A 5842-nucleotide genomic window follows, 5' to 3' on the forward strand; every position below is an offset into this window, starting at 1 on the left:
TTCATGTTGTGATCATAAAGATGAAAGTATTGACCTTAGTATGTGTTGGTTATGTGATGTTCATGATAAAGTCCCTTCAAGAAACATGTTGAATTTTGTAATTATGTTAATTTGGTGTATTGAATGTTGTATGGCCAAAGGGTGCCTCCCACATGTTTGATAAATTGCTAATGTGAAGAAAATAGTGTCATTGCAACATGAAGTATGTTATTCCTAAGCATATGTCAACTAATGCATGCTAAGTTTTTGTTAAGAGGCCTAAATGAATGAATTATGATATGTTTCATGTATTCCTATTCATATGAATTCCTTGTTGGATGAGTTATGAGATAATAGCATGCTTCCCTTTACAATTACATGTTTAAGATTCCCAAGTGCGCGAAATGATGCTTCATTGGTTATGTTGCGAATGATAGTCTATTGTCATGGTTGTTACGCAAGAGTTGTCATGTCTTATTTATGTATGCTATAGAGTCCTGGAGATATTTAATACCGAAAAACTTAGCTGCTTGTCTAGAGCTGAGTCAGTCTCAAGATAATATCAGTTGTGCTATGATAAGTATATCTCAGTTAGTGACAAAAGTTAAGAAAACTCAGCAATCTCAGTATTCAGTCTAATCAAGTTTAGTATTCAGTTCAGACCTTAGTAGTATTTCGTCAGTCAACGGAACCAAGTGAACTCAGTCAAATCAGTCAAGTAAGATAATCAATAACAGATTCAGCTCAATCTAGTATGATCTAAGAATCAGTTTAGTGTCTATTTAGTTAGGAGTAGGATTTAGCATCGAGTGAGGGCAGGGATGACGGCTTCCCCGTTATTTTAGGCAAAGTCATTAATAACAATCCCTGCACTCCAGAACTGCGTAGCCAACGCAGGATGAGGAGTCTCCCATCATATTAGGCTTGACTACCTCCCCGAAGTCACCCGTTATATTTGGCTTGGCTCCAACCAGGTGTCACCCATTATATTAGGCTTGGCATCCTGGGTTCAGATTGAAGTGTCTTTACCCGTGGCAAGGTATTGGCACCTTTCCAACTGGGGTTATAGGTTGGACCCTAACTAGATAGAAGGGGCATGTCGGTTAGATAACTACCTCTCACAGTTTCGGTTTCAGCTTCAGTCTCAGTGATAGAACTAAGTTGAGGAGTCACCCGTTATACTAGGCTCGACTACCTCTTAGAGGTCACCCATTATATAGGCTTGATCTCAAATTTAGATATTCATTATCATTATTAGTAAACTTAGAGATCACCCATTATTTAAGCTTGGCTTCATATTCAGTTAATCAAGTATCAGACATTATCATTAGTAGATTCAGAGATCACCCCTTATTTAGGCTTGATCTCATATTCAGTTAATCAAGTATCATACATTATCATCAGTAGATTCAGAGATCACCCGTTATTTAGGCTTGATCTCATATTCAGTTAACTAAGTATCAAACACTATCAGCAGTAAACTCAGAGTTCACCCGTTATGTAGGCTTGATCTCAGATATGGTAACTCAGTATCAGTAAGCTTAGACATCAATCTCAGTAGATTCAGTTACTCAGTATCCCTAAGTTAGTGAACTCAGATATCAGTACTGCTAGACTCAGTCATCAGTAAGTCAGTATTTAGAAACCCATATTTCAGAATCTAGCATTAGTATTACTGTGATCTCAGTTTTTAGTTTGTGCATTCATGCATACATCCTCATTTGGTATTCTCATGTTATTCAGTTAAGTAATGTTCATGCATAAGCCCTTGCATTCAGCCTTACCTCATCTAGCATACCAGTACATTCAAAGTACTGACACATACTTTTCTCTTTCGCTATGGTGTCTTGTACCATAGGTTCAGAAGCGCGAGATCCAGAGCACCCATAGCAGTCCAGACTCAGTCAGCAACAGTAGATGTAGTAGCGAGTCCTCTTCATTCGAGGATGCTTTCTATTTCAGTTTTATATTTGGTTCAGTTTATTTTCAGCAGACGGAGTTAGTTGGGGACATGTCCCATCAACTCCACAGATCAGACAGTTAAAGGCTTTTCAGACAGATGTATTAGTATTCAGTTCTCAGTTTTGAGTATTTTAGATGTTTTGAACCTTGTGGCAAATTTTTGCCAGTTTTCCGCATTTGTTATATTATATTATGTAGTTCTCAGGTACAGATATCAGTAGAGGGTTAGCTTGTGGTCCTTCGGGATCTTGAGCACTGTGTGGCGTTTCTATTCCAGAAAATCGAGGCATTACAAAAGGTGAACTTGTGTTTTGTAATTAGTAAAGTGTAATCATTTGAAAATGTGAATTCATGACTTGAAAATGGTTTAGTGATGTCACTTGAAATGTGACTTAGAGTAATGAAAATGGTTAAGTGTGTAGTCACTTGAAATATGAATTTGTGACTTGAAAATGATCAAGTGTAGTGTTTTGAAATGTGTACTAGTGACTTCAAAATGATCAAGTGTAGTCACTTGAGAAATGCATTAGTGACTTGAAAATGATTTAGTGTAGTTACTTGAACCTAAAAATAAATATTTATTAGTATGAGTTTAATTTGAGATTATAAAACAAACCATGGACCTTTCCTTAAGTCATATGAAGACTTATTGAAAAGGTACATTTTCTCCATCAAAAGAGACATTGCTTCATCTCTTTCTCTCCATCTCAGAAACAGAATACAACAAAAAAAACTCTTCAAAATTTAGAAGATCAACTTTTCCTCCGACCAATTCATACAATGGAACAAACTTAGAATTTCTAACGTTCTTATATATCACATCACTGTTTAATGATCTACTTTTACTCTTGGGTGATTCATTTAAAGTGTTCCCACAAATATAACCAATATTAAGATCCTAATAATACACGAGGACTGGTGAAAAATTCATCCATTACAACTTCTGTTGATCCGCCATGAATTATTACAAGACAAGTCTCTTAATAGTCCGTCAAGAATTGAACTTTATCTTTTGACATTATAAGGGGAAGACATGATATGGTATATATCAAATTGTCATATAGAATCAAAATTTTTGATATTGTGATTTTGACATTATGGAATTTGATATGGTATATGGTACACATGTTAATTTTTTTATATTCGTATGGTATTTATAAATGACCGAAGTATATAGTTGTATAAATAACTTATATACGCTATTAAAGTATTAAAGAATATACAAATTAGTTTTAGTATAAAACTAAACATTTAGACGTTAGTACTTTGGCTATTCTTTCTTGAATCAAAAAGTCCTTTTTATGTAATTGATCAACAAAAGGAGTTATTTGTACTTTCTATTCGATATATATTTTTACATGTGTAATGTGTTAGTACCATACAATTGAGACATGTTTTTGAAAAGTTAGAATCGTAATACGCTATTATATGAGTATATATTGGCCATGTTAAACAAACTATTATTACTGATAACCATATCATAAAATATCAAAACCTAACTTCTAAATATCGACCATACTAAATTAATATAATATGAAAATAATATAAGATATTGAAATTTTCACTACCATACCATACCATGCGCACCGTCTAGACACCATCACTATATTTTGTACAGATTATTAAACAAGGTTAAAAGTAAAACACCTCGAAAAATGATTTTATGTGACTTATTTACGTTGTCATTTGCACTTTTGTCATATTATAATGAGATGGTATTTAATTTAATTTTTCAGGGTAAATAACTTTTTCATATGGTAAAAATTTATATTTTACAATCATAATATTTTATGATTTATATTTTGCATTCTAAAGAACTTATATTTTGTTAGACGTTTTAGTGTAAAAATTAAATATTAATATTTCTCCGTTTTATTTTACATGCCATCTTTTACTTTTTAGTCTGTCTAAAAAAGAATATCATCTTATTAAAATTAAATACAATTTAATTTTAAAATTCTACTTTTAGCCTTTAATAAAATGTTTTGGCATCACGCAAGTATCTAACAGATTGTATTAGACCATAATTTTGTTAAGAAAAATATTATGTCAAGTCAAACAGTGTCATAAAATGAGCCGGACGAATACAAAAGTCAAATATCAATTCATTATTGGGCCGGAATGGGTCACGACCCGCCCCATTGATATTACATAGAATAAATCTGACACTATGATTATTGATGAATAAATTAAATAGGAATTAGCCGAATGAAGAATAAGGATTTACATACATAATGTATCCTAAGCCTAATTAATTTGAAGTTAATGGAGGAGGGCAAATCAATTGATCAACCATTATAATTTTTAGTATTTTGTTTTTTTGTTTTCTGTTGTTATTACATACAGTGGCTTTTCCAAGTTCGCTATTAACTTTCCCCTTTCGACTGTTGATGGGTTGTTGAAAATACTCTGTTTGATTTGCAGGAATTGAATGAGTTAGTTGGAATGAAATTTCGAGATTGGTATTTGAAAATTGCTGTTGTTTCCGCCATGATTGGAGGTTCCATGGTGTTCTTCATGATTAAGAATGGCTTTTGTATGCATTTCTCTCCTCTACTACAAACTTCGTTGTGTTTTCGTGTATGATTGCCTTACCCATTATTGATTTGTGAAAACTAAAGGAAGATTGAATCTTTATTTCATTAAAATTGATGAAAAATGAGAGAGATTTAAGCTTTGCATTTTGCAATGCCATTCATTTTGGAAATATTTATATTTTTAATCATGAAGGGAAGCCTTCGTTTGACACTTCCCCAACCCCGTGCATAGCGGGAGCTTTAGTGCACCAAGCAACCTTTTAGAAAATACAATCTAGAGGACATGGGATTGAATTAAACGGGCCCAAATTCACTTGGGTAGATATAGATGATTCATATAGCCAACCCCTACTAATTTGTGATTTGAGTTCTAATTATTGATTGATATCATAATTTATACTACCAGGGATTGATGACAATCATCCCTTATGTCCTAGAGTCACTCTCATTGGACTTCAGATCTTACTTACAGTAGAAACCTAATTTTGCTACTTTCTCCCTTTCTTTGTGTCCTTGCTAATGATAACAAATTAATCTTTACTATATTCGCCTTTTGGAGGTTTGCTTAATTTTTGCCAGTTTTTCTCCTTTGAAAAAAGTGTGCTGCTTATCTTATCACAATTTGTATCAGATGATAAGGTAACTATCTTAGAATCAAAAAAGAGAGCCTATGGGAATTCTCCTGAAGCCAAGGCTGTCAGAGATGTTCTTAATTCATGGAGACATCAGGATGCAGAAGTAAGAAAGAATGCTTAGCTCTGTCACTTCTGTTAGAGAATTATAAGGTAATTACTAGTTGCTAAAATCTGTAGAGAAGGTTCTTTCTAATTTATGTTACTGAATTCTAAGGCAAATCCTTATTGTGATACAATAAGATGAATATAGTGTATAGGCCTAATTAAAACAAGAAGACATCAAAATGATTTAGTCAAACACCACCATGTTTGATTGGTCTCACAACCAAAATAACAGGATTTCTTTGATATATTAATTGGTTTTCGCATCTTCTTAAATGTTGAAAATCTACTAAAAGTAACCACACGTGGTATGTTCAAGTTGCTGTAGTCAAAAGGTAAGAAACTGTTTAGCAGTTAGGGATGAAACTTATCTATTGAAATGAAGAGAAGGAAGAGATGTTCTATAGATTGCTTAGCGTTTGACTTGTGAGAGATTATTTCACGCTGCGGGACTATTATCAATGTTATATTCATGAAATTGTGTCTTTACAGACAACTCAGGAATTCGCTTTGAAGGAAAACATCCTCGGCGAAGTGCTTCTTTGAGCTTGCTCCTATTCATATTTCTCAGGGGTATTGCTAGCGTGTCATTGCTGATTGTTTCACAAACTTGGTGGTCACTTCATT

The sequence above is a fragment of the Capsicum annuum genome, chromosome 7 (assembly GCF_002878395.1).
Source record: "Capsicum annuum cultivar UCD-10X-F1 chromosome 7, UCD10Xv1.1, whole genome shotgun sequence".
NCBI lineage: Eukaryota > Viridiplantae > Streptophyta > Magnoliopsida > Solanales > Solanaceae > Capsicum > Capsicum annuum.